The sequence below is a fragment of the Loxodonta africana genome, chromosome 22 (genome assembly GCF_030014295.1).
Source record: "Loxodonta africana isolate mLoxAfr1 chromosome 22, mLoxAfr1.hap2, whole genome shotgun sequence".
Taxonomy (NCBI): Eukaryota; Metazoa; Chordata; class Mammalia; order Proboscidea; family Elephantidae; genus Loxodonta; species Loxodonta africana.
In genome coordinates this window covers 73,237,115-73,243,232 of record NC_087363.1, presented here as the reverse complement: position 1 = coordinate 73,243,232, position 6,118 = coordinate 73,237,115, and the positions used below count along the sequence as shown (strand labels likewise).

General features: G+C 42.0%; 1 pseudogene; it reads right to left on the bottom strand.

Moving 5' to 3' along the window:
• Positions 1-2,649: 2,649 nt before the first annotated feature.
• LOC135228458 (protein Cripto-like) lies at positions 2,650-4,096 on the bottom strand (annotated as a pseudogene).
• Positions 4,097-6,118: the final 2,022 nt, after the last annotated feature.

Genomic DNA, 6,118 nt, shown 5'->3' with positions numbered 1-6,118 from the left:
TTCTTTTTAAAACATATGCTTTTCCTATGGCTTCAACGATACTATTCTTTTCTGGTTTCCTCCTATGTCTCTGACCATTCCTGTCCAAATTTACTTTGTGGGATCTTTTTTCTCTGTCCAGCCCTCAAATGTCTCTTTTTTTAGAAGTTTTGTTTTTAGACCCACTTTCCTTTTCAGTTTATACATTCCTGTGGTTGTGAGCTCCATAGCCACGACTTTAACGTAAGCTATAATCTTCAAAATCTGTCTCTAGCCCAGATCTCTTCTCTGAGCTCCAGAATTATATATTCAACTGCCCACTGGTCATCTCTACTTGAATATTTTAAAGGCAGTTCAAATTCTACAAGTACCTTTTCTCCACTAAACGTTTCCTCTCAGGAAATGGTACCACTATCCATCCGGTTTTCCAAGCCAAAGGCACCAGAATCATTGTTGATTCCTACCTCTGCATTTGTCATGAATCCTTCTTATGGTGCGCTTCTCCATCTGCACTACCTTGGTCCATCATCTCACACAGGGGCTAGTGCAACAGACGACTATTTCCAGTCCTGTCCCCCTGCAGTCCCTTCCCTCTACACTGCAGGAAAATGGATCCTTCTATGAGGATAATCTGGCTACGGATTTCTCTTCCTTCAAATCCTTTCAAAGCTCCTTAACATAACTGTAAGTTTCTTCATGATCTGGTCTTTACAGAATCCTCCAGTTCCGTATTTTGCCATCTCCTGTCAGCCTGAATGTTCTTCTGTTTCTTGATTTCTCCGTGCTATCTATTTCTTGCCTCTGGGTCTTTATACGTATGTGTGTGTGTATGTGTGTGTATGTGCATGTGCATGTGTGTGTGTGTGTATGTGCATGTGCATGTGTATGTGTGTGCATGTGTGTGTGTATGTGCATGTGTGTGCGCATGTGCATGTGTATGTGTGTGTGCATGTGTATGTGTGTGTGTATGTGCATGTGCATGTGTATGTGTGTGTATGTGCATGTGTGTGCATGTGCATGTGTATGTGTGTGTGCATGTGTATGTGTGTGTGTATGTGCATGTGCATGTGTATGTGTGTGTATGTGCATGTGTGTGTGTATGTGCATGTGCATGTGTATGTGTGTGCATGTGTATGTGTGTGTATGTGCATGTGCGTGTGTGCGCCTGTGTGTGTGTATGCGTATGTGCATGTGCGTGTGCATGTGTGTGTGCATGTGTATGTGTGCATGTGTATGTGCATGTGTGTGTGCATGTGTATGTGCATGTGTGTGTATGTGCATGTGTATGTGTGTGTGCGTGTGTATGTGCATGTGTATGTGTGTGCATGTGTGCATGTGCATATGCATGTGTATGTGCATGTGTATGTGTGTGCGTGTGCATGTGTATGTGTATATGCATATGTATGGTTTAGGTGAATGTTTACAGCTCAAGTTAATTTCTCATACAAAAATTTATATGCATATTGCTCTGTGACATTAGTTGCAATCCTTGTAATGTGACAGCACAGTCCCCCTTTCCACTCCCCGGGTTTCTTGTGACCATTCAACCAGTTCCTGTCCCTTCCTGCCTTCTCATCCTGCCTCCAGACAGGGGCTGCTCATTTAGTCTCGTGTATCTGCTTGAACTAAGAAGCACACTTTTAGTGAGTATTATTCTACCATTTGTAGTCCAGTCTAATCTTTGTGTGAAGAGTGGGCTTTGGGAATGGTTTTAGTTCTGGGTTAACAGAGTGTCTGGGGGCCATGGCTTTGGGGGTTCCTCCAGTCTCAGTCAGGCAATTAAGCCAAAACCTATTGCTATCAAGTTGATTCTGGCTCATAGTGACCCTTCAAGACAGAGTAGAACTGCCCCATAGGGTTTCCAAGAAGCACCTGGTGGATTCGAACTGCAGAACTTTTGGTTAGCAGCTGAACTCTTAAGCACTGTTTCCAGTCCCATCATTAAATCTGGTCTTTTGATGTGAATACAAGTTCTGCTCCACACTTTTCTCTGGCTCTGTCAGGGACTCTCTGTTGTGTTCTCTGTCAGGGCAGTCATTGGTGGTAGCTGGGCACCATCTAGTTCTTCTGGTCTCAGACTGATGGAGTCTCCGGTTTATGTGGCCCTTTTGTCCTTTGGGCTAATATTTTTCTCATGTCTTTGGTTTTCTTCATCCTCCTTTGCTCCTAGTGGATTGGGACCAATTGATGCATCTCAGATGGCTGCTCGCAAACTTTTAAGACCCCAGACGCCACACTATTTCTAGCTTTTTAAGGAAGTGCCAAATCGATCTCCACAGTGGTACCATTTTACATTCCCACCAGCAGTGCACAAGTGTTCCAGTCTCTTCACAACCTCTCCAACATTTATTATTTTGTGTTTTTTGGATTAGTGTCTGGCCTTGTTGGGGTAAGATACTATCTGATTGTAGTTTTGATTTGCATTTCTCTAATGGCTAATGTTTGTGAACATTTCCTCATTTATCTGTTAGCTGCCTGAATGTCTTCTTTGGGTCAGTGTCTGTTCATTTCCTTTGCCGATTTTTTAATTGGTTGTTTGTCTTTTTGCTGTTGAGGTGTTGCAGTACTGGCAGCCGTTACTGACCATGAAATTTCCATGATATCTAAACTTGTAGTTCCAGAAAAAGACAAATGTTGATTAATAGAACAGTGTAGAAAGGCAGTTGCTGGTTAGCATAAGAGTGGTGTATATGATGGCGTTAATTCTGGAGTCCTGGAAGCTGCTAGGTGCTCATCCGTCACATGGCCACTCATAGCCAGGCAGAAAGGTCTGAGAAAAGCAGCGAAGCCAGCCACGCCAGCATTTACACATGAAACAATTCTGGGGCAGCCAGGTGTCATGGGGCATAGACCTACAGTTCTCTTTGCAAACATCATGCTTACAGTTCTGTCCATAGAAGTAGAGAAGACAGGCACAAAAGGGCCCCAGCATGCAGGTTCCCCAGTTGGACAGCAGGTCTTGTTTAGCTCTTTACTGTCCTGATGCTGGTGAACAACACAAAGTGGAAAGGCTGATGGTGATCTACAGGCTCCTCCTGGGACCAAATGTCAGCGTCTCCCTGTGGGGGTGTGCAAGTTCATGGTGGCCCAACCCAGCAACTAATCCCAGTTCAAATGCTTTGGAAAAGGCCGTGATGAAAATCATACTGGAAGAGAAGCACTCCATCTTCCTGAGTTCCATAGCTCTTAGTCTTAATAATTTAGGGAGAAAAATGTTAGCATGGCTTTTAAATTGACACAGTCATTGCCAAAACACCCCAAAGAAAATATTCATTTCCTGAAGTGAAAATGGAAATGTAAAAAGGAAAAGTATCCCAAATAAGAAATATGGTTTCTGCAGAAGGCGTCAGAATGTACAAGGAAACCCGGACGCTCATCGCTTTATGGTTCCAAAGAATGCTTTGACCTTGAGCCTGGACTTGGCCTTCTAGGGGAACAAACAACCTGGGCCTTCATATATATTGTTGTCTCTGACTAAAATCCTCTTCCTCCACATCCAGTTAATTCCTACTCATCCTTCAGATTCGAACTTAGACATCACCATCAGTTCCTCTGGGCAGCTTTCTCGGACCTTCTTGAACAGGGCACACACCCTCCTGTGTGCTCCTTACCCACCTGAACTAATTCTAATCAAAACGTCCTTGCTTGTTCTCACCACTACAGTGAATTCTTTGTGAGGAGAGGAACAGTTGTGGTCTTATTCGTCATCATACCATCCGAGCTTGGCAGCAGCTGACTGATCATGGGATTCAATATTTGTTGAATTGAATTGCTTTTGGGGTCAAGGACGCATTTATAACAGCTATGGAAACTCTACTGGAAAAAGATACATGCATGCATATAGTCCCAAAATCTTACCTATGTGGTCATATCCCTGAAGCCCAGGTTAAGAAATCCTACCCTAGAACTTCATACATTTCTTCTTTTTTTAAAAAAAAAAATATTTATTTATTTATTTTACTGTGCTTTAAATGAAAGTTTACAGTTCGAGTTAGTTTCTCATGCAAAAATTTATACACACATTATTATGTGACCCTAGTTGCTTTCCCTATAATGTGACAGCACAGCCCTCCTTTCCACCCCAGATTTCCTGGTCTGTGCAACCAGCTCCTGTCCCTTTTCGCCTTCTCATCTCACCTCCAGACAGGAGCTGCCCATTTAGTCTCATATATCTATCTGAGCTGGAAACCCTGGTGGCGTAGTGGTTAAGTGCTATGGCTGCTAACCAAAGGATCAGCAGTTCGAATCCACCAGGCGCTGCTTGGAAACTCTATGGGCAGTTCTACTCTGTCCTATAGGGTCGCTATGAGTTGGAATCGACTTGACAGCACTGGGCTTGGTTTTTTTATCTACCTGAGCTAAGAAGCACTCTCTTCACAAGTATCACTGTATGTCTTATAAAACATATAAAAAGATATGTCTTATAGTCCAGTCTAATCTTTGTCTGAAGAGTTGGCTTCAGGAATGGTTTCAGTTCCAGGCTAACAGAGAGTCCAGAGGCCATGTCTTCCAGGGTTCCATCAGTCTCAGTCAGACCATTAAGTTTGATGTTTTTACTAGAATTTGAGTTCTGCACCCCATTTCTCCTCTGGACCAGCAGAGTATCTCTGTTGTGTTCCCTGTCAGAGTGGTCATTGGTGGTAGCCAGGCACCATCTACTTCTTTTGGTCTCAGGCTGGTGGAGTCTCTGGTTTATGTGGTCTTTTCTGTCTCTCGGGCTAATATTTTCCTAGTGTCTTTTGGTGTTCATAATTTTCCTTTGCTCCAGGTGGGTTGGGACAAATCGATGCATCTTAGATGGCCACTCATAAGCTTTTAAGACCCCAGACACCACTCACCAAAATGGGAAGCAGAACACTTTCTTAATAAACTTCAGTATGCCAGTTGACATAGAAGTCCCCTGAAACCATGGTCCCCAAACCCCCGCCTCTGCTAATCTGTCTCTCGAAGTATTTGGTTGTATTCAGGAAACTTCTTAGCTTTTGATTTAGTCCAGTTGTGCTGACTTCCCCTGTATTGTATGTTGTCCTTCCCTTCGCCTAAGATAATTCTTGTTTACTATCTAGTTGGTGAATACCCCTCTCCCTCCCTCCCCACCCTTGTAACCATCAAAGAATGTTTTCTTTTGTGTTTAAACCTTTTCTTGAGTTCTTATAATAATGGTCTCATAAATTTTTTTTCTCTTGTGACTGACTGGATTCACTCAGCATAATGCCTTCCAGATTCATCCATGTTATGAGATGTTACCTGGATTCATCACTGTTCTTTATTATTGCGTAGTATTCCATTGTGTGAATATACCATAATTTGCTAATCATTTGGCTGTTGATGGGCAATTAGGTTGTTTCCATCTTTTTTGCTATTGTGAACAGTGTTGCAGTGAACATGCGTATGCACATATCTGTCTATGTGATGGCTCTTATTTCTCTAGGATATATTCCAAGGAGCAGGATTGGTGGATTATATGGAACTTTTATTTCTAGCTTTTTAAGAAAGTGCCAAATTAATTTCCAAAGTGGTTGTACCATTTTACATTCCCACCAGCAGTGCGTAAGTGTTCCAGACTCTCCACAATCTCTCCAACATTTTTATTTTGTGTTTTTGGGTCAGTGCTAGTGTTGTTGGAGTGAGATGGTATCTCATTGTAGTTTTGACATGCATTTCTTTAATGGCTAATGATCGTGAGCATTTCCTCACGTATCTGTTAGCTACCTGAATGTCTTCTTTGGTGAAGTGAGTGCTCATATCCTTTGCCCATTTTTTAATGGGGTTATTGTCTTTTTGTTGTTGAGGTTTTGCAGTAGCTTGTAGATTTTAGAGATTAGATGCTGATCAGATTTGTTGTAGCCAAAAATTTTTCCCAGTCTGTAGATTGTCTTTTTACTCTTTTGGTGAAGTCTGGATGAGCTTAACTGTTTGATTTTCAGCAGATTCCAGTTGTCTAGCTTTTCTTCTGGTGTTTGTGCATTGTTAGTAATGTTTTGTATTCTGTTTATGCTCATATTAGGGCTCCTAGCATTGTCCTTTTTTTTTCTTCCATGATCTTTATCATTTTAGATTTTATATTTAGGTCTTTAATCCATTTTGAGTTAGTTTTTGTAGCATTTTTTTTGCAGATGGATATCCAGTTATGCCAGCA